We start from the raw sequence: 24,840 nt of genomic DNA, 5'->3' as shown, positions 1-24,840 counted from the left end.
TTAAAACATTATAGCAAATACCAATTTCAAACAATACAAAAGAAATGTTGGACAATGAACACCAACAAGAGGAACACGATGAAGCTCAACCATATAAAGACACTCCTGAGGGCAGTCAACCTCCCATTACAGGGAGCCAAGAATCACTTGGAGAACCACTCATACTAAATGAAGCAGAAATAGCCATGACTAAGATAGAAAATACCATCTGTCCATATAAACAATCTGAATAATGACTTATTAGTGCTCAAATCACAGCTAAATGATGAACAAAACACCATTGATCTAGAAGTCAATAAAGAAATTGAACATGGTTTTAAACATGAAACTAAAATGTGTAGCTGTAAACATTATAAACCTCTGCTCCTGTAAGTGAAGAAGCTGGTTCTGGTAAAACATTCTTAATTAAAATAATCAGCGCATTTCCACGAACCTTAACAAACAAAAACTTTTCAGTTGCTGTAACAGCCCCACAGGTTTAGCTGCCTACAACATAAGAGGTGTAACTTTACACCAACTATTCTTCCTTCCAGTATAACACCAAGATAAATTAGAATGCTACAAATTATCAGCAGAGTCTGCTACTGAAGTAAACAGAATTCTGGATCAAATTAAAGTGTACCTAATAGATGAGGTAAGCATGGTTTCCAACCTATGTTTGCTTCAATTCACCTCAGAATGCAAGAAGTCCTAAAAACTGACTACGAAGAACTTATTGGAGGAAAACATGCATTGTTTTTGGAGACCTCCTACAGTAGTTAACACTAGTGAAATGTCAACCTATGTTTAAAACATTAGGACACAAACAATGCCGCAACACACTCAGCATCATTGGAAATTTAAATCTCTGGCAACATTTTCAGTACAGGGAACTAACTCAAAACATGGGCCAACATTTAAAAAAACCTTTAGAACTGGTCTACTTAAAAACATATACAAAATCCATTTTAAATACTAGAATAATCCATGAGCTGTATGGGCAAAACACATCTGCTCCTGATATCATGGAAACATCAAGTCAATAAAATCTTGAGTGTATAGGCTTAATGCCAACCCTTACAAGCAATTCAACAAGACAATGGTAAATAACTAAATGCAACCCATACTGCATATTCGCTCCACAGACGAACTAGAAGTGCATGACATGACACCCCCTATGTGTCAACAAGCAAGCACATGACTGAATACCTTAGAAATATATTTCTCCAACAGAGCTGGATTGCACAATATATTAATGTTGTGCCTAAACAGCAGAGTAATTCTAAAATGTAACCATCTGCATACACTCAATGGTCTATTCCTACTTAACTTTGATTCAAACAAAGTCAACACTGACGTTCCCTGCATCCTAGAGTACAACAGGCTATGTGCACTGTACACCCCATCTAGATATGTACTCTGTACCTCAAAAAATAAAACCTGTAAAAAGAAAAGTAATGCAAACAGAATCTACAAAAGATCTCCCAACAATACTGCTAAAGAAACAGCAACCAACTTCTTCTCTGTCAAATAATAGAGCCACAAAACTATCTACTACAAACTCAACTGCACATCCATCAGAAAATCAGAAAAGAGAGACAAAACTCTGCTCCATAAAAGTCGGCTGGCCCATCAAACGATGCAAGCACACAACTCTCTTGTCCATTTAAATTCAGCACTACACCTGGAGTAAATTGCTATGCAATTGTAACAATCAATCATCTGCTCAAATTGCAGCCAATTGTTCACAACATTTACTTAAACGGCTATGACCAGTTGTGCTTGCAAATGCTTGTCCTTCACAGAAATGCCACATATAATTCTAAATCACTAAAAGTGTCTCAGGTAAAAGACAGGAATTGGACTACTGTGCAGGAGTGGCAACATTTACCATAAACACACAAGAAGATCCTCATGAATGTACTTACTACAAGTACTGGAAACCAAAAACATACCTATAAATTAAATCTTACTGATTTCATACACGTAGAAACATACATCCATTCTCTGCAACCATGTTTCACAAGAGCACATCCCCCCATTCTGTTTCACCAGCTTCTGCAGAATGCAAATCATGGCATATTATGCCATGTTTGCAATTCCGACCATCGTTCCAATATGCAAATCAACTCACGTATCTGCAAGGCATACTAATGCTTCTTAGGTACAATGCAGATTGTAACAAAAATAACTGTAAACTTACTATCTTCACACATGGTCAAGTATCTCTTGGCAAGAAAACCTTCACAACAGTAGGTATAATATACCACACTTGTGCCACAACCACTTCAGGGCTCTATACTGCATATGTCAAAAAATAAATGTTTGGTTTGAATGTAACAACACCACTGTTACTCCAAAACATAGATTACCAAGTAAGTCTAACAAATGCCTACTTAATATTCCTTCAACACAAATATACTCACGTAACTGTAGCACAATGAACAGTTACAATATGCCAACAGGTATATAACCACTTAAAATAATTCCCTTCATTGCAATAAACTTGAAATATGCCATCATAATTCTTGTTACTACACATCTTCTTCTAAAGTCTAATGTAATTAGAATAAACCAACAGGTATCTAAGTACTTTAAACATTCAGTTAATAACAGCACACTTCACACAACATATTATTACCCTTGCACTGACATAATTGTTGTTGTTGTTTTTTTTTATCCTTAATGGATTTTTTTCCCCGTAGCCCAATCATTATTGAAGTCCATACAGCAACAGTGTACCTCACACTAATGTTGTGCCAAACATAGTACATAGAATTTACTGATTATGAGGGTCAGAAAAATTAAATGTATATGTAAAGTTGTATGCTATTAAACGTTTTCAACTATCCTGCTTAACACAATATACTGTTCTTTTCTCACAGGAAATGAACTAGAGATTCCAGGTTGACTACTTTATACAACTAATTAACAGTACCAACTGTAAACAAATACATATTCCACTATCCTCAATTCTACTACAATTATATATACCACTTACGCTCTACTCCCCATAGAGTACCTTTAATTCCTATAAATATATTACTATAATTATTAAGGCCAGTTGCCAGATTCTTGAAGCCATGGCCTACGGCCATGCCCAAAAGAATCTGGCCACTGGCCATAACCACCACAATATAATTAAACCATATAACAAGTACATACAAAACACCTGCAAATAACAAAACTCGCCCTGAACCCCCAGCCATTGATTTGGTTTCTGCATACCCCAAAATTTACTGCGAACTAGGCTGCATCTGCAAACCCTTTTTTCATCTATAAAACCAGCTTCATATCATCTTCATTATACTCCCCTCCCCTTTATTTGGCCTCTTTCAGCCATCAAATAACCTCAAATTTGTTTTCCAAACTGCTCGTTCACGGCACTGTCGCAGACTACCACGGTGTCTGCGGATCGGCGGCACCCCATCCACTTTTGTCACCTAGAAAAGCAGCCCCATATCATGACTATTCCACTCCCCCACCCTTTCCAGTCCCTATTTCGGACATCAAATAACTCAAAATGTGTTTTCCAAACATTTTCTCCACAGCACGATGTCTGCGGACACCAGCTGGTGTCCGCGGAAACAAATATGGTGGCCATTTCCAAAAATATGGCACTCCTCACACTTTTCACCATCCAATCAGCAGTCACGTCTGATGTCCACAGACATCTCAAGAGCCCCTGGACCAATCAGAGGCATGTCCACGGACCAAACAGGGAAGTGAGTACAAGGACCGTACACAGATATCACTGTTCTTTTTGTTTCCCTACTTTTTAACTTTTTTTTTTAAACTACTCGACAGATATACAACAAATTGATAAAAGCCAGCTTTCGGGAACAAACTGTCACTCCTAGCACAAATTTAGTGGAAACCCATCCAGTGGTTTGAGCTGTACGAGTGGGCAAAATATTGTTTCCATTGAGTCTATGAGGAAAACAACACATTTTGGGACGCCCCCTATAACTTTGCCCCCCTTTGATGAAACCTTGCCAATCTTCAGACAATCAATCCGAGGGGGCCATATAACATTTTTGCAAAGTTTGGTAATGATTCATCCAGGGTGGTCAAGGTCATACGCCGACCAAACAGTGATCTTCCTATGGGTCAAGCAATTAAACCAGAACTACACGGCCACTACCGCAGGACGTTTAATATAATATAGTGCGGTGGTCGGCGCAATATAGTTAAGTTGTGCACCAGGTAACCTGACAATAGAACTGCTAGTAACTTTTGAATTGCAGGAAGGATTTGGCTCATATTTTGCAAACAAAAAGTTGGAAAGATTGGTTAAAAAGTGCAAAAAAATGCTGTTTTCCCCCTACTCCCATTATTTTTCCTATAGAGAAAAAGTCAAGGTTTTTGCACAGCAGAGGGCAAAAATCCCTGGATGAGTTTGACCAAATAAGAAAGAAATCAGACACAAAGCGTTGCCTCGATTTACTTGAGGGGTGTAGGGCTAATCCGTGCAGTCGTTTTTAAAATATTTGATGGTGAAGGAGTGCCCCTTCTCCCAAAATTATACCTATATTTCCCATGATGCTTTGCGGCAGAAAGACTGAGAGGCTTTTCAGAAATGAAAGAGTAGCACTTTTTTCTCAAAATGCTATTGCTAATAAATTTTGACTTGCACGGATTTGGATGAAATTTTAAAAACCAAATGTTTGTCAAGGGTCCTCCAAACTAGAAATTTTGGGATCAATATGTTAAAAAATGTTAAGTTTAGTAAGAAAAAAAAACACAGCACATTAATTTTGCCACAGAGAAAAGGATTTTAGCATGGAAACCGTTAGGTAGAATTTGGACCACATGAGAAACAACTTGGGCACAAAGTGTTGATGTAATTTCCTTCACTGGTTTGGGGTAAATCCATCAGTAGTTTTTAAGATTTGCTATATATAACAGGGTGCCCCTGCTCCTTAAAAGCGTTATATTGGTGCTTTGCAGCAGAGAGGCTGAGAGAGGCTAATAACGTTTGACTTGCTGAATGGATTTAGTTGACATTTTGTTAACAAAAGGTTTGTCAAGGACTGGACAAAGCTGGACATTTTGGGAACAATTGATTGAAAAAAGAATATGTTATTAAAAACATAAAAACACAGTTATTAGCCTACTCCTAATTCAGTTTTTGAACAGCCGTAGTGCAAAAAACACTGGGCAGATATGGACCAAACTTTGAACTCCCCCATGACCTTACAGAGTCTAATAACATTATCGACATCAGTAAGAGACTCAAACTTCTTCTGTTTCTGTAGTCACTCCTAGGGGAACACTGATTGTTTTGAATGACAGTGCTTAGATGGCCTATCCGCAGGCACTATATAAATACCATTACCAATAACAATAGCAATCACATCAGGCTAGAGGTAGGGTGTGGGAAGAAGACACCATGTGACGATAGGGATTTGGAGGTGGGTTAGGGAGCCAGTTACAGTAAGAAATATTTTGGTTTATCATGAGAAGACCACGTGAATCTTATGAGATCACAGTGGAAACGCAGCAAAACAAGCTTAGAAAGAAATATGCGTCAAATGAAGCAATGAGTGATAGTCGGTATTGGGGAGAGTTAGGGACAGAAAAGGCTACTGAGTAGAGTTAGGTGACCTGGCGAAAAAGAAGGGGGACACATGTTGAGTGTCGGTGAGGACATGGAAGAATTTTAATTCTGTGCAATCTTGCCCATTATGGCAAGAATCAGCGAACTGCTACTTCACCGCAGGAATATCTGTTTTTGGAAATAGTTACTGTGAAATTATTGTCGGAATAAGGCATAAAAAAAAACACTTTAACATGTGCAGTGCCTACATCTACAGGGCAGGGGTAAATGGGTGTTTTGTAACAAACGAACGGTGTGACATGGCCAGTGGCCATGGCTAGTGGGCCCGAAAGAAAGATATTGGTGCAACGCGGACAGAGGTCATGGCCGAAAGCCATAGATATTCAGGCCACAAGAAACTATGCAACATGTTCAGCTGGGGCCACATGCTATTGTCTGAAGGCCATAGCTTGTGGGTCCAAAAGAAAACTATTGGTACAAATTGTACAGTGCTCACAGCAAAATGACATGGCTAATGGGCTCTGTGGAAAATAAGGCATAGCAACACTCTCGAAATTCAGTGAAAAACCATGTGTTAAGAGAGAGTTAGGTGATGAGGTTTAACACAACAAAACCCCTGAAATTTAGCACTTGTATTTCAATCAAGCCCACATGGAGAAGAAAATGCATCACACAAACCAAACTGTGATTGGGGGTAATGGACAGGAGATTGCCAGGGAGGAAAAAAACAATTATGGGAGTTGTAGAGGACCATTGAAAGAGGAGTGGGGAACTTAGTGAGTGCCTGTGAGGACATGGTAGAGTGCATTTTTTTGGGTTATCGGGGGAATACTGTGGGAATCCCACAGGCATGGGTAGTTCAATGTCACTGTATGCACAGTTTATGGACATTTTCGGGAGAATATCGGGGGAAAACAATGGGAATAGGGAAAGAGTGAAAAGAATAAGTAATTTTACACCTGCAGTGATCACATCTGTTAGGTAGGGGTAATGGATTTCGGTGCCAAAGGCCATGGCCCCAATGAAACTTATTGGTGCAACATGTATAGTGTACATGGTTGAAAGCCATGGTGGGTGGGCTCAAAAGAAACCTATTGATGTAACATGTGCAGTGTCAAGGACCAAGGCCACTGCTGATGGCCGAAGGGTATGGCCAGTGGGACCCATAAAAACATATTGGTGCAACATGTACAGCAGACATGGTCGAAGACCATGGATAGTGGGTCTGAAGACACCTATTGGTACAACATGTACAGTGACTTTGGCCAAAGGCCATGGACAATGGACATGGCTGAAATACATGGCCAGTGGGACCCAAAGAAACTCATTTCTGCAACAAGTACATTGGCCATGGCTAAAGGCCATGGACAATGACCATGGCTAAAAGCCATGGCTAATGGGTCCAAAAGAAACTGTCTCGGGAGGATGGCTCAGTTTGCCTTGGAAACAAGACGACACGGAGCAACACAGGTTCAATCCCCGGGTCCGCGCTTAGAAACCTCTGGGTATTAAGCGAGTTTTAATAACCTATCATATCAAACATATTGGTGCAACATGTACAGTGGCCACGGCTGAAGGCCATGACTAGTGGGTCTCGTAAAATATTAGTATAACAAAACCCTTGAAATTCAGTGAAAAACTTTAGCTAGAAGAGAGTTAATGTGATCAGATTTAATGTGAAAAATACACAGCATCAAAATCTTTGAAACTCACAGAAAAACAAACCTTGGTTATCAGAGAGACAAGGTGATCAGATTTAATGAAACAAAACCCCTGAAATTCATCATTTGCATTTCAAGCAAGTTCACCTTAACTATATGGATCTACGTGATCCGACCGCGGCTGATTTTGCCGCGGCTGGAAACTTTTCATGAGAAAGGTGCAAACCACCAAATGTTTGCACCTTTCTCATGCAAACACACATACATACCCACACCCACACCCCCACCCACACCCAAAACACCCCCATGACACACCCCCACCCACACCCTCAAGACACCCTCACCCACACCCGGAACATAAACAAACCCCACTTACCTTTTTCTTCACGCTGAGTGCCTGTGGTGCCAGTTCCCCTTCTGTGATCGGGAACCGGTGCCGCAGGGTCCTTTTCTTTTTTTTCTTTTCTTTTACGGGGGCTGCAGAGGTTTCCCCCACGACCGCCACAGCCCCCATTTTTTTTTTTTCACGCGGGTGTGCTGTAGGGTGGCCACCGCAACACCCCGCTCACTATACCACACAATATAGTAAGCAGAGTTTTGATTCGGGAGACAGCCCTGCAGCCCTCACAGTCTTTTTTTGTAATGTTTTTACTTACCTGCAATGCTACCACCAAGGGTTTGAAGTTTTGGTGTTTGAACCTTTGGTGGTAGCATTTGTACGTGCGACCATATAGATATGGTCAAAACATACAATACCAACTATACACCCCCTGTTGCACAACGTATGACCACACTGCTGACATCACCTAGGACATCATGGTGACATCACTGATGGTGTCACTGATTTAATCATGCATGACATCACTGATGTCACTGGTTTGATTAATTACATTTTGAAATATGACAGCTCTGTTCTTAACATAACATATATGTACATATTTCATACTTACACCGTACAATGTATGCTGCCCTTGTTACTTAAAGTATAACATGTGGTATGCAATTATGTAGCATTTTTTTTGCAGATTAACCAAACTCCACATTCTTAGATGATATATTATCACACTGCACAAGGTTTCGTTCTTTCTTTTGCATATGATTATTTTGCATCCAACTTGTCATTTAGAAACAGATGTGTTCATGTAATGGTATTACTGTGAGGAGAATTGTAAATTGAAACGGGAACTTTGACTATTTTCATAACAATTACTGTTAACATTGATATGATATGATATATCCTTTATAACGTGCCTTTTCACAAGTGTTTCTAAGTGCAACAAGACAAGTGAGGGAAGAGAGAGGGAAGACAAGACAAACCATCTTACTAGAACTTGAGCCATTACTATTGTGCAAGTGTGAGGGAGGAGAAAGGGGAAAGTACCAGAGAGAGGGAAAGGGGAAGGGTAGTAAGGACAGCATAACTCTGAGTAAGTGCAGCCAGAGTGGCGCAGCTCTGGTTAAGTGTAAGGAGGCAGGGGGCTGTAGAGTGTCAGTTTCAGCCCTTAAGTGCGCAATAGGTGCAGAGTCAGTGCAGAGGATCTTGAACTTGATCCTTGCAGCCACCGAGAGCCAGTGGAGAGATTTCAGGGTTGGAGAGATCTGCTCTCTGGGCTTGAAGCCATGGACAAGTCTCGCAGTCTCAGCTGGATTGGTTGCAGAGGGCAGAGAGTAGGGGAAGGTAGGTTGAGAACAAGGCTGTTGCTGTAATCCATCCTAGAGAGAACTAGGGCTCTGGAGACAGTGAGCTTCTGGGGGAAAGTGAGAAAAGGAAGAAAACCTCGGGGGAGGTGTTGCTGGTTGAGGGCCTGCTTGGCAAGGTCTGTGATGCAAGAAGAGAATGAGAGAGTGGAGTTGAAGATGACACCAACACGTTTTGCCTCACAGGAAGATGAAGGAAGAGGGCCCAAGGAGGATGGCCAGAGTGACAGAGGGAAAGCAGGAGGAGGATTTCGAAATAGATGGATTTCTGTGTTACTGGCATTAAGGCAGAGATCATTGGAGGTGCACTGATCCTGAATGGCGATAGACAGTCAGGAATGAGCGAGAGAGAAGAGGAGGCTCTGGGAACCCTGAAACCCTAAAACTGAAAATTAGAGGAGAAGGTATAAATCAGTTGGGCCAGAGAGGCCAAGTAAACATTTAAGAGCCAGGGTGTGAAGTTAGAGCCCTGGGCAACACCACATGTGCAGAGGGAGGTAGTGGAGAGAAAGGACACTAGTTGGACCTGTGAAGGTCGTTCCAATATGAAGGCAGTCAACCACTCCAGGGTCTAACCTGTGATGCACAGGTTCTCACAGAGTAAATTGATCAGGATGACATGATTGACCATGTCAAAAGCAGAGGAAAGATCAAGGAGGATGAGGACAGAAGGAAGGCTGGAGTAAAGATTAGTGAGCAGATCTTCACAGGTATTCAGGAGAGCAGTTATCCATGCCTCTGGCTGCTCTTAAGCCAGACTGAGGGTCATAGAGAAACTAACAGATTCAGTAAGTTCGGAGGTCTTTTCCAGGAGTTTGCCCAGGAAAGGATTCATGGAGATCAGGTGTCAGACAGGTATGATTGGCAGATGGCTTTTTAGGGATGGGGTGCACAAGGGAGTGCTTGAGGAGAGAGGGGAAAGATCCAGTGGCGAAAGAGTGATTGCAGAAATCAGCCAAGGCTGGAGCAAGGGTGTCAATGTGGTCGTCAATGTTTCTGGAGGCAGAGGGGAACACCTGTTTGGATGACACTTTCATAGACTGGACTTGTCTGGAATTGTCATGCATTTTCGGTGAAAAAGAAGAGAGTGTAGAAGGAGAGGGAGAGGCGGCCAGAGGGTCAACGAGAGAGGTAGAGGGAGAGGATGAATAGAGCGAGGATAGGATGTGCTGTGTTTTAGTGGTGAAGTGAAAATCCAGAGCCGTATAGAGGGTCTGGGTGGGAACAGGAGAGGTGGAGACTGCAGCAAGATTGACCAGCTCCTTGCAGATTTTAAAAAGTTCTGCTGTGTTCTTAGAGGCCGTAGAGACACAGGCTTGGATGTGGACTCTCTTCTTGGCTATGACTGCAAGTCTGTAGTGCCTTTGGAGCAGGTGACAGGCCGGTCTTACCCAAACTGACCTTTTACAATTCACCTTTTGCATAATTGACCTAATTAAAGTGGTCCTAATTGACCTTCTGCACAATTGACCTTCATATTATTTAAGTTATTTTATATATGTATTGGGTTGGTTTTGGATTATAAATACTATAAGGGGATTGGGTGGGGTGTTGCAGGGCATTTTGGATTGGGTGGGGGGATTCCTCCCGCATACATGTCCTAATTGACCTTCTAAATTAGGTCAATTCTCCCGAGTTCAGTTCTCCAGAGGTCAATTGTGAAAAGGTCAATTAGTATACAACCGGCAGGCCAGTTTGTCAGAGGATGCATCCGAAGCCTTCCACTACCTCTCAGCCACCCTGCACTTGTCTTTCAGGGCGGCGAGGTCGGAGTCATACCAAGAGTTGCACTTGTAGGTAGGCTTCAGATGGATTCTCATGAGAGGGGCAAGGACATCCAGAGTGTTGGAAATAGAAAGATGTAGGTTAGAGAAGGCTGTGTAAGAGTGTGAGTCAGCTGCCGGCATAAAAGGAGCAGAGAAAGTAGCAGCAAAGGCATCCACTGATACACGCTTCATGGGCCAAATGACAGAGAAGGTAGGTGGCAGGGCTGGGGTGGGCTTAGCATGAGTTGCGGAGAGTTTCAGGTGAGAGGTGAGCAGAAATTGATGAGTCCAAGAGAGGGGGTAGTGAGAGGGTTAGAGAGGGGCATGTCTGAGTAGATGAGAACATCCAAGGTCTGGCAGTGTGTGTCAGACCAGAGGGTAGAATGGAAAGAGAGAGAATATTGCAGAGATTGCAGAGGAGCCCAGAGGAGTGTTTAGGTGCATCCAGATGGATGTTGTGATCTCTGATGAGGAGAAGTTGAGAGGTATAGGTAAGGAGAGAAGAGGAGAGGTCAGCCCACTCTGATCGGAAGAGGGCGACCTGGCCAGGTGGCCTGAAGATGGTGGCCTCCGTCAGAATCAGGAGAGGATCTTGTAGCCAACAGGTAGGATAGTGTCAAAACTTGTGACAGAGCTGGCTGTGAACCCTGTCTCATGAGAGAGAGGACATCCAGGTCAAGTTCTTCAGGGAAGTGGCAGATGCTGTAGAGACGCAAACCACATCCTCATCACTACTTGTTCCAGACCTAAGGGAAATGTTGGAACAAGGAGTCTAATGGAAGAACTGTTAAAAAAGTCAACACAAAAAGGACTATGCCACTGAAAAGCAAACAAGTTTAAACATTAAATAAGATACAAAGCTCAAATAAAGAATATACACAAACTACAAATGACAAGACAAGGGATAGAGGTACAGGAACCAGGGAGGAGAAAAAAGGTTGGGAACATTCGTTTTCTGCTTTTAGGAGATTCACAGAGGCTCAGATCCAACTGCACCATCCAAGATGCAAAGAGTCAATGAGGACAATTTAGGAAATTGTGTTTGGGTGTGATTTATAGCCGTGGGTAAACACCCAAACCAATCAGGGGCTGCGTTTCGTAACCGCGTCATTGTTGAAAGCCAATGAGATCATTCACTGCATTAACGCAGCTATGCCCAGCCGCTATGATGAATATGCGCACATGTGACATTGACCAAAATGATAGCGCACTGCATTAACGTGGCTATGCCCAGACGCTATGACATATATCTGCTCATGTGGCACTGATCAATGGGATTGGGTGCTGTGTCAACGGGCCCCTCCCGCATCACCAAACTCAGCATCCCATTGGTTGGATTTGTACCCATCCGTACAATTTTTCATGCCCAAGCATACTCACATTTACGATTGTCGACTGTTGATTTGGTTTGGACGTGCCCGTTGCTCTCCACTATACTTTCAGGATTCCACTTTACTTTCCCTCATTTCTCACTAAATCTTGGTTGGTAACAGTTCATTCTAAACCTCCTGGAAATTTTAAAAGTCAGAAAATGCATTTTTCCTACTTCTTTTTGTTCTCCCTTGAGCCTTGACCTTTTTCCACTGTTTTTGCTTTTTTTGTGGCACAGTTATTTTTGTAGTTATTTATGTTTTTTTCGATTTATCGTCCCCTGTTGGATACCATCTGAGCATGTCGCAAGACTGTACTGAGAGCAATGATGACATCTAACGTGTCATTCTTCACGGTGATGACGATGATCTCACCTGGGATCTACCGGCGTCATCCCCCCATAAGAAGTTGTGTGCGATGAAGAGGAAGGCTGATAGATGGAGATATGTTCTTGTTAAAGAACACCAGCGTTTGAAGGAGGCTGAGGAAGTTCCATGCATTTTTCGTCATAAGGTGCTGCGCTGGAGGCCATCTCCTGCGGCTTCGCAGAGCCTATAGACATTGGTTCTAATACAATATGTGTTCATTGAAAGGATGTTGATGATGCATATCGGCAGGCTCATGTGCTGCACATGGTTCAAGCACATGGAGTTCAAAGTGTATGTTCCAGCACCAGTGTTGCATCAATCTCTTCTTCTGGCTTCAAATTTCATGTCACGTGCAGGAACACCTGTTGAGCGTGCTGCATCTTCCGATAGCGGGGTATCGACGGCCGTGTTATCTGGGACTTAGACTGAAATCATAATGCCGGCATCCAATTTAAGCATGTGCAAGGTTATTTGTAGTGTGTGTGAAATTATCATGTTATTTCGTTAATGTTGGACCACAGAATTTTACATGCCATTCTTGTTCCATCTCCTCACCTGCAGCCTGATGTAATTGAACTTTTAAACTTCTGCACATATATGTTTTCGAGTATGCAAAAATGTACCTATAACCGTGGCTATATCTATGGCATTTATACTCGCGACTACCTATAGGCCAATGGGACATTGTGTGTCTTGGTGGACATTGCAGCCGTGGCTACATTGAACCATTTATAGCAGCGTCTACTGTCAGTTTAATACCCGCCTCTACAATGGCGCCCATATTTAGCCGCAGTTATCGTGAAATATCTTCATTTCAAAATATTATTTACTGAATCTTAAACTCTACAATTCCATATACTGTATTTTTCCCCTTCTCAACGTCTATCCTGGTGTCATTGTTACTTTTATAACCCTCTCAACTAGTGATCCCAAGGTTTTAAAATGTGCATACCTGTGCCTACAACATGTATAGCCACAGCTACTGTCAAAATGTTATACCCCGTGGATTCAATGATGGGGAATAGGCAAATTGTAAGTGCATCACAGACTGTGCTCGGGCATAGAGGGTAGTGGGTATCATTGGGGGGGCAGCACTTTTTTGGGTGTTGGGGTTCCGAGGGGGAACACATCGTCTTGGATGTACATGGAAAGAAAAAGGGCCACCCTGTATTTATTTATTTTTATACCTGTGAGTACAGGACAGGGTATCCACGGTTATAAAAAGAGCATTTTTACACATACTGTATAAATTGGACCATATAAGGGTGATTGATCCATTTATACAGTCTGTGTTTGGTATTGTTTATTTTTTATAACTGAAAGGTTGTCCCTCAAAAGGGCCATTTTGGGATAGAGGGAAGGAAGAGAGTGAAACTTGGATGTGAAGAATATTAGGGTTGACACATATAACATATAACAAGGGGTAAACAAAAGGAACTTTTATTTTTTGGTTGTAAGTTCTGTTTTTTTGGTATTTATTTTTTCCAAAAAGGGGGGACGACATTTATTTAGGAGTGAACATGGTTGTTGGTATTTTTCTTTTATTCCCTTCCAAAGGCAAATTGATTTTTTTGGGTGTATTGTCCGCAATCACCATGCCTAACTTTCTGTTGAACTCCACAATGTCCTTTTTTATATTCCTTATGTCCTCTTGAATGGTATTTAAAATACTCTTAATTTACTTTAAGGATTGTTTTATTTCATTAGAAGCCAAGTCTTCCGCTGCAAGCCAAACAATCCTTTTCCTCACCTGTGTGACTTTTTCATCTGTTATGAAAATATGTTGAAAAAAATTATAAAACATTTAAAGATATCATTGAATTGAAAGTACTTTTACTACTAGCACCTACATTACAAAAACATGAATATAGATACTTCATTCACATATTTCACTTTATGTACTATGTTAGTTAAGAGACAAAGGCACACCTAAAATCACAATTATTTCTATTACTGAACTTTCATCATCATCATGTTTATTTCAGGAGTGTACACACATTCCATAAAAAACAGTACAGATAAATATATATATTGTTTTAAAGTATATCAATCACCATATTGTAATATGTATAAAAACCATACAAAGCCACATTTCATGACATATTCCTAAGCAAACGCTTTCTAATATAAAATGCTGATTTTAAATAGGTTACGAGAGACCATCCTAAAAGCGAAGAATCCAGGCAGGTCGATATTGACCCAAGCCCAGATCATGCAGCAAAGGGCATAACAGGGAACCTTTCACTCACACATAAACCGGAAAGAAGAATATCAAATGGGCAAGATCCTCATATGGAAATCGCACAATGGACAAGACTGATTGTTAGCATCCCCAGAGCATGCTGACACCACCCCCCGTAACCAAACACAATCGAACATTGCCCTTGTTATGATGACTTGCTCCACGGGTGACTCAGCCCACAGCAACTACTTCTGTATGCCAGAAGACATGATGGTCATTAACCCTCTGCTCTTGGGTTTCAACAACTCAAAGCTCTCTCTCATTGACCCTAGTCAGCAATCTTATCTCACCCCTAGATATAACCTTGGGAGATGGAAACAAATATGTGATGTCAAGTTTCTTCATTTGTTTCTTAACATAACACAATGTTGGAACCTTTCCACCAATATCCTTGGCAATGTGTTTAATTATTTATTTAGATGTATAAAGTACACTTGCAGCACAGAGGCATCAAGGCACTGTTACAAGCAAGTGTCTTGGTTACATGATAAATAAATTGCTACCTGTTACATTTAGTGTAGCAGTTAAGATGAGACAATACATTATTTTCATTTAGTTACATGAAAAGGTAAGCATACAGTTCATGGATGGCAAGCAGTGATCACCCCGTAAGGTGGGTGATGGCAGGTTCAAATGAAGAGCATGGTCTTGATAGCTTTGTGGAAGGCTAGATAGGATGTTATTCCTGTAAGGTGAGGTGGAAGCAAATTCCAGGGGAGGCGGCAATGAAGGGGAAGCTGGGGCCTCCAGCACGTGTCCTCAGGACCTTGGGCACTGTGATGCAGTTGGTGTAAGGGGTTCTTGTGGATTGTGAGGTGTGTACTGATTCTTTGTGACAGATACAGGGGGCTGTACTGTGTAGTCATTTGTGTGTGAGGGCCAGGGTTTTGATGATGCCCCTTTCTTTGATGGAGAGCCAGCGGCCGTGTTTCGGGTGGCTGTTATATGGTCTCTTTTGGGGATGCTAATGGCCGCCCGGAGCTCGTTGTCTTGGGAAACCTGGAGTTTATTAATGTTTTTAGAGGAGGTACCGGACAGGAGGGCATTACAGTAATCAAGTCTGGATTTGATTATAACTCTGGCTATGGTTAGGTCAGAGAGGAAGGGTCTGGCTGGGGTTAGTAGTTTGGAGTGATAAGCCGCTGCGGATTATATTGCTTTGACCTGTCTTGTCATAGATAGGTTGGAGTCAAGGTAGACTCTAAGCGTTCTGACGGCTTGGGAGACTGATATTTTGGAGTTGTCGATGGTGAATGTGGTATATTGGTCATCTAGTTTCTTTAGGGTTTCAGGGGAGTTGATTAGGAGCAGTTCCGTTTTTTCCCCATTTAGACACATCCAGTTTTCTGCCATCCAAACAGAGGTTTGTCTGCCTTATCAGCACCTGCAGATCAAATTTGCTTAATGTTTCTCATTTTTACTGCTAACATGTGCAATGCCTTTATTTCACCCGCAGTGATATCCACACTGCACTATGTTGCTGTTGTACTTGTTATGGGGGTGGAATGGCATCTCTACAAGGCTTCAACTGTTGTGGCCTTTCTTTGTCTATGGCCCTTGTGGCATTTCAAACATGGCCACCGTTTTCAGAGGCATCTAGATGGAGGCTTGTTTCCCTCTGCCCTCCAACCTACTGCAATTGGATTGGCCTTGGGCTTCCCTTATTGACCTATCGGGGACCGGCAGGCTTTAGCCGGCCCCCTCACCAAAGGCCAATTAGTAGTGGATTCTTGTTGTTTCATCCTTCCTTCATCGAAAAAGGAGCAACAAAGTCCATCCTGACTGCCTTCTCTTCTCTCCCTCGCGAGCCGGCTTGGAGTGCACACTGCTTTTACACCAGAGGTTTGTCTGCCTTATCAGCACCTGTAGACCAAATTTGCTTATTGTTTCTCATTTTTACTGCTAACACGTGCAAAGCCTTTATTTTACCCGTGGTGACATCCGCACTGCATGATGTTGCTTTTGTGCTTATTGTGGGGCAGAATGGCTTCTCTTCAAGGCTACCCCTGCTGTGGCCTTTCTTTGTCTATGGGCCTCATGGCATTTCAAACATGGCCACCATTTTCTGAGGCATCTAGATGGAGGCTTGTTTCCCCCTGCTTTTCCACTTACTGCAATCAGATTGGCCGTGGGCTTCCCTTATTGGCCTATTGGGGACCGGCAGGATTTAGCCGGCCCCCTCACCAAAGGCCCCTGTCTGCTCCCTGTCCACTACAGCTACGCTAGGTGTGCATTCCTCCCCTGGTCGCCTGTAATGTTGTGTGCCTCCCACCCCTCCCTGGTCACCTGTGATGTTGTGGTAGGCAACATCACAGGTGACCTCTGATTTGACTGTCGCACCTGTGTGCTGCTGCCGCCCTGCAACATGGGGTAGGCACCATGTATTTGCCTATTGTTGGACGTTTGCATTTGTGTGCTGCTGCCACCATGAAACTTGGGGTAGGCACCATGCATTTGCCTAGTGCTGGACTTTCTCATGTGTGTGCTGCTGCCACCCTGCAAAATGGGTTAGGCACCATGTATTTACCTATTGCTGGAACTTTGCATTTGTGTGCTGCTGCCACCCTGCAACATGGGGTAGGCACTATTTGTTTGCCCACTGATTTGACTCTTGAATCTGTGTGCTGCTGACGCCCTGCAACATGGGGTAGGCACCATGTACTTACCTACTGCTGGACTTTCGCATTTGTGTGCTGTTGCCGCCCTGCAACTTGGGGTAGGCAAAATGTAGTTGCCCAGCAATTTGACATTACATTTGTGTGCTGCTGCCGCCCTGTCATATGGGGCCAGACTTAATAGATGTGATCACCTTGTACCTATATTTTTCACTTTGCACATGATGTATTACCTTTGCACATTCCAGAATGTTGTAATTCACCTCTTGAGCTTCCTTCTCTGTAACCTGAAGCACTTAAGTTTAAGCGCCTAGATACCTCAGGGTTTTTGCGTGCCATGTAAATAAACAAACACACAAACAAACAAACAAACAAACAATCCATGTTTGGATGGTAAAGTAGATTGAGTTGAAGGTCTTGGTGTCGGATTCATAGTCGCCTGAGAGTGGAATGAGGACATGAGTATAGTCAGCATAATTAGTGTAGCTGATGCCTAGTGCATCAAGGATGAGGAGCAGTGGCCTGGTGAGATGCATGAGCCTTGCAGGACTCCACACTTGATGAAGTTGGGGTGTACGCAGGCTTGGTCGGAGAGGTCCTTCATGGCTCTATCTTGGAGGAAGGAGGTAATCCAAGCTGTGGCTTTGGGGGAGAAGTTAGCAGCAGATGATAGGTGGTGGCAGAGGGTGTCGTGATCGACGAGGTCGAATGCTGCCAATAAATGTAGGAGAAGGAGAAGGGCTGGTTTGCCTGAGACTCTGATGTCATCCATTTGTTTATTGCTGTCTAACAGAGCTGTCTCAGTTCCGTGACATGGTCAGAAGTGAGACTGGCAGAGACTGAGGAGGTTGTTGGCTTCTAAGAAATAATTAAGTTAATTAACTCATAGGTAAGGACTGCTTTTTCATTGCCCCATAGCCTGAGCCAATGAAAGACGGGATGTAGGGAAATAACACCCCTAATTAATTTACAGCCCAGTTCTAAGTGTAAACCAAAATTCAGAGCAGAGGACGGCAGGCCCAGAATTCTTTTGAAAAAATGATTCTCCACTCCTTGGATGGAATTAAAGTTTGCAGCTCACAGCTCCATCCCAAATCTAGCGACAGAGGCCACTTTACCATTATACAATTTCAGCAACAGGTCAATTGGTTTAGCTCTAAACATGCCCATTGACCTGGTGACACCTCCCATTGCCTGCTCAAATCGGGCTACCTGTTTGCTTACATGCGGGTTTGGGCCAATGTTGGAAGAGAATCAGACCGCCAGATAGTCGTAATTATCGGCTCTGTGCATCACACAGGCCCTAAAATACATTGCCTTAAATTTCACAGTGCACCTCCCTCTATGGCAGGCCATCACTGCTGACTTCTCGGCATTGACCACCAAATGTAGGCTGCCCATGAAACAAGCATAGTTAGAAATAAATATCAGTAGAGTTATCGGTGCATGTGTCATTCAAACAGTGTCATCCACATACACCAAGACGGGCAAAGGCTGGCAACCCATTCTGGGAACATTGGGTGAGGATCTCAATAGGTAATCATACAAACCATCAATATACAAACAGAAGAGAAGTGGGGGTTGAGGACACTGTCCTGGCACACCCCTAACTCCACTTTAAAGGAGCCTGTACATCTCCCATTAGCATCGCCCCTGAAACAGGCCTGTGTCGACGCGTCCAGTGGTGCCACAAGACTCACGAATGCTGAAGGCCATTCATGGATCTGAGCACTGCCCACAACTTGGCTCGATTGACTTTGTCAAAAGTCATGCTCAGATACATGAATGCCTTATGTAGATGGCATGAGCAATCACCATATAAATATTAAGTGACTGCTCAGCCCTACCAAGGGCCAGATGAAATCCCATCTTGACCAACGAGAGGACCCCACTGACCAGAGGACCAGGATGGGGGTACCACCCCCACTGAACAAATAGCATTGAACCCATGTGTCAGGACTGGGGCCCACAGTTCCGGAACCATGACAAACAAACCCCCAAGAACATTGTCGGGTCCAGGTGCCCAGTTGCAGTGCTGACAACCAATGGCTTTGGTTATTTCAGGCACTGTAAAAACAATCCTTGCAGCAGTACCCCCATCTGGCAAGTTCAATATGCTGCCTAGAGCAGCAGGGCTGTAATTCACTTCCCATCGATGTACACTATATAAAGATGAGAAGTGGTCCAACCAGGCCATTTCTGATCCATTAGAGACCGGGACCTTCTGACTGAATTTGAAAAAATGGGCCTTGCTTCGAGATTTCCGCAAAACGTTTTACATCATTATGATGGGAAGCTCCAGCCCACGTGTCCCAAGCCTCCTCTTCAATGTCCCATTTTCTCATGGCCAAAACCTTCTTAAAAGGGGACCTTTCACAAATAATAGAATGTTTGGAGGGTTTTTCAGTACAGAAATTAAGTGGGACTTGGCTCTGGTACAATCGTGGTGAAACCAGCCCATCCTTTGTGCATCCCCTCTTTTGCCGACTGCCCGGTGTGAGGAACTCATGGTGGCAACAAGTAAGACAGAAACAATTGATCACAGCTCAAGGGTGTTTATTGAACAATGAATTTTGTGTGCAGATCGGAAAAACACCTATTATAAAGCTAAATCTAATATGGGAGCAAGCATCGACCATCAAATGAAAAATAAGGCAGTCCTGGTGGCATTGTGTCAAATAAAAAGGGCCTATACTAAGAAACCTATTGCCAAACCTTAAAACTCATACAAACAAGAGGTGTGGGATGGTTCTCAAGAAAAGAAAGAAGTGTTCTCAAATAATGTGTCAGGAAGTGGTAGCCTGGGTCTCCCTTCCCCATGTTTTGAGCACGGGGTAAAGTGGTATATTGGAGCACAGTACAGTCTCTGGCTTTTCCAGCACGAGACGACAGTTCTAATGGCAGCTTTCAGGACCGAAGATGGCCAAGTTTTGTTTCACATTAAAGTCTCTTGCCTTCGAGGTCCTGATGCCTTCAACTAACACAAACAAAAAGTGCCTTCAACAAATGAAAGTTGATTCCCAATATTCACTTGGTGATGGGCTCAACACTGGATCCCCCTCTTCTGGGTGCTGACCTTTCTCTCCTCTCTTTAGGGGGATTCACTTCCCTTGTTTTCATAAAATATATTCAAACAGTTCATAGTGGACATTCCTCTGCCAGGTTTTACGTCTGTCAACACTCTGTTTCTTGGGACGTTAGACTTTGCCCCTCTTGAGATTTGCTTCCCTGGTTTCCTCTCACTGTGAGATTCACTTCCCTTTATTTCACTTGTTGTGTTTGTTTATTTATTTGCCTATCTATTTACCTTAATTGGTAGATCAAATTCTTTTGACTGTACAGGGATTTTGCTTCACCCTCAGTATGACCACTTTGACCAATTCCGCTGGCTCTCCTATGGCCCGTCTCTTGAGTCTCTTGAGATAGCACCCACATGGTACCGGTTTCCCTCTGCAGCTGGTCTCCCCTTAACATTTTTTAGTTCTTTCACAGTTCCTCGAACTGCGTTCATAACTTGCCACTTTGAGATTATCAATTAACACAGCCTGGTTCTTATCGGCTCTCCCATTGACTCACTGGCTGTGATGAACTGCTTGGCTTTCCTCTTCATTGGAGTCAAGGCCAGTACCACGGCTGCAGAAGCTTCCCTGGCTCTTGCTTATTTGCGTAGGCTTGCTCCGTGTACCATTGACATCTTCTGCAAGACATGTGTGCTATTGTTTGTGTTCTTAGGCTTTCTTCCTCAAAGGTTCTGCAGGTCTGCACCGAAAAGGTCAAGGTCACTTCTCTCCTCGCCACCCTCTCAATTCCTGCTGTCTTTCTCCTTTGTTTAAACTGCTGCTCCTGATTAACCCTCTCATCATGCTGTCTGCTGTGCTTGTACTGTGCTCTCTGGCTCCACATTTTATCCCTGTGGGGAAGGGAAAGGGCCGTCAGGTGTGTGTCGTTTTGATCAATTGCCTGACTTTGCCTGACCCTTATATTTGGACATGTAATGTAAATGGCTCTGGTGTTAGTCAGCTGTCCTTTGTGTTGTGTGAAAGTGTCTGTATTGGAAAAGGGGGGTAGAGGTTTGCAATGACCTACGTGAGAGGATGGGGAAAAGGTGTCAAAGGAAGGGGGCTACTACGTCTCACCCGTCGGTATCCCAGTCCTACTCCCTGAGGACCCCCCCATGCAGGTGATCCCCCCTCATTGGTCTACCCCCGGGAACTGGATCCAATAGCGATGGCCATGTCCTGGCCCTCTGGATGACAGATCCCCAGGGACTAGCTAGGGAGACACCTTCAGATTTCTCACACCGGGTAAACACTGATGACAGATTACACATTAACACCTCAAACTGCTTTAGGATGGAAATCTGTTCCCTAGTACCCAACAACAACATCTCTAATTCATGTGCACTTGATTCAACAGCCTCCCTCAATAGTTCCTCCCCCTGTCACTGTTCCATGTCAGCCTGCATCCAGTGGCAGGCAGAGATACTTCTGGCAGATAAACTTGCCCAGGGGAAGCATCTCTATAGACAGTCCAATGCCAATCCTAATAGGAAATTGGTCGCTACAGATATTTCCCACCACTTTAAACCCTGTCAGTTCACCCCTAAATGTCACTGGGACACAGAAATAATCAATGGTGGATCTACCTAGTACAGAGGAGAAAGTTACCCTGCTTGGAATGTTGCAGCATAGACTACCATTTATGGTGCACAACCCCAAATCATAGAGGTGGCACATAATCTCTGCCCCTATGTGCATAGTATAAAATCCATCATAATTGGAGGCAGACTCCCTGCCACCACATCCTCCATATATTCATAGAGCATGTTGCCCAGCCCTCCACCCAACCTTGGATTGAAGTCTCCCACTCGGACCAAACACCTATTTTTCAAAGTAAACTGGGGTGTGTACTCATATAATTCTAAAGCGAGGACTTGTAGACAATTCTTCATATGGTGGCTATGCAGACTGTTATAAAAGTTGATGGCCAATATGTCATACGTGCCAGATATAACAATCTCTGATTTCCAGAAAAAAGGAGGATGGGGACTTCAGTACAAACAACTTACTCTTCAAAGAAAACACACCTCCATAACCCCCCCCTCTTATTTCTCTGGGCCAACTCTAATATGGCATATAACCTTCCACATTGACTTGATCCTAAGACCACAACTCTTGCAGGAGAATGATGTCCATCTCTTCAAATAAAGATTGTGTCTCTGAGCAGGCTAGCCCGGTTTTAACCCATGCCACATTCCATGACAAAAATGACATTTGCTAAGCATGTGATCTTGCATTAGTAAGACCCGTGGAAATACCTATAGGGACCCCTTGGATGTTACTGGAACTTGAACCTGACAGCTCGAGTCAGTCGATGTCATCCACTTCGCTAAGACAAGCAAGCCAATTTGGAGCAGAGAGTATGTTCTCTGGCCACTCTTCCTCTGGGACCCAAAACCACACGCCCCGGGGAAACCAAAGCAACTATTGGAGGTGAAATCACATATGCATCGTACAACCAAATAGGATGTAACAAATTAGACCCCTATGGTGCAACATGCCCCCCCTTCCACAGGGATAAAAGTAACAAAAGCAATTCAACTGTACCAACCATGCACAACGCTTAGGCCCAGGGAGACCTAAGTTAGAGACCACCACATAATTAGTCACACCAGGGTACTTAAAAGTACCACCACAGAGTCACCCACAGTTGATTTATTTGTAAGGCCCACCCACAGAACTCTAAAGTCCAGTAGAATTAGATGTGGGTCAATGGGTATGCAGCGAATGTTGGAATTAATACACTGGGTTGACTTATTAATCAGGGTGCTACATCCCCTCTCAACCCAGCCTCCAGTGTGGGTACATTCAGGATCACGCCCACCAACGGCAGCACTTCAGGTGGCAACTGCAAAAAGGTTCTGATTTGTGGTTACTTTATGTGGTGCCTCAATTGGCACCTTTCTAGTTAACATCTGAACTTTATTACTTCGGTTATAGAACCCAAGTGCAAAAATACCTTATCATTAGCCTTATTATATAATTAGGACCAATCATTTCGCTGCTTAGAAGTATTGAGGGCTAGTATCATGGTGTCTTGTTCCTACCGCTTCACAGAAAATATGCTAACTACATAACTGTGCCCTAAACCATGAAGGACATAATTAAATATAAGTACCTCAATCAGATGTTTCTCTTTCAATACCAAGTACTTTAAAATGCAAAGGAATGCAAAAACTACAATTACATGTGATTAATTTAGTCATAGAAAAGATGAGATCATATTACTGATCCAAATGGAACACATGCCTTACCTCTTACCCCAAAATATGTGTGATACCCAGAAATAAGCAGTACAATTATCATGGTATCAGGTTTCTAACTGTCTATGGTACTTAGGTTAAGAATTGTCTATGGACTAAAAATAAGCTGTAGTGGAAAACATCTTTAAATGTAAATATCTCTCACATATTTCACTTTCAAAACTGTCGTCTTTGGATTTCTAAGGCATATCTTAAAAGCAAAATGCACTCTATTGCTCACATTTATAATTGGTTTGTATATTTCATATGAATATTAATAAAACAACGTGCATAATCCAGAACGGCTTGATTCTTCTTCTGGTGGCTGCACCTCAGCATTTTCCTTTAATATGTTTTCCTGTGTGGGAAACTCTCTTCGAGCGATTCCTGATAATTTTCCATATTGTAATTTTCCACAAAATATTCTAAACTGCCCCTCCTCTTTTCTAATAATGAAAAACTGAAACATGTTACCATCACAAAGAAGGTGGCATTATCTGTATTTCATTTGTGATTGGTTCTGTACTGTTTGTACAATGACAAGCAGCCAATGTGATGTCAAGAACCTCAGGTGCTCTTCAGCTATTGAACTAGTAGGACATTGTCATTGCATAAGAGACAATTCTATGGACCAATTAAAATGCAGACACAAGTTGCAATCTTCTTGTTTGCTTTACGCCAAAACTGACCTTTCAGGACCAACCTTTTAGTTATAGAAATAGAAAATAATTCAGACTGTATAAATGGATCAATAACCATAATATATGATCCATTTTAAACAGTTGGTCTCATTCCAACTGTGTCAGACCAGAAACAAATGTGCCGTTAGGCTTTCCGGTACCCTTGTTTATGGACCGCCACACTACGAGTCTGACTGTTGGGGCCATTGCACCTTGCAGGGCAGACCTTTCACGGAAGCACCAGCAATGGTACCGGTGCTTCCGTCTCCCCACTCCCATGGAGTCCTATGGGACTCCATGGGAATGGGGAGTTACCAAATCCGTTGCCTGACTTCTCGCACTACTTACAAGGAGAGGAAACCCGGTATACTACTGTCTAATCACAATTAGCAGTGTATACTTTGTCTATATCCGGGAGGATAGTGATATGGGTATAAGGAGACAAAGTTATGAAGCAGGTACTAGAGGTGTGTGGTGTAAACACTCTCAGTAAAACATTAGGAGGGACCAAGAAAGGTTAAAAAAGCGAATATCAAATTTTAATAATCAACAGTCCGTCAAGATTAAAACATCAATTAAATAAATAGATCAGAAATACA

Source organism: Ambystoma mexicanum, chromosome 8, assembly GCF_040938575.1.
Source record: "Ambystoma mexicanum isolate Mex_15411 chromosome 8, UKY_AmexF1_1, whole genome shotgun sequence".
Classification (NCBI taxonomy): domain Eukaryota; kingdom Metazoa; phylum Chordata; class Amphibia; order Caudata; family Ambystomatidae; genus Ambystoma; species Ambystoma mexicanum.
Note: the sequence above shows the minus strand (reverse complement) of the source record.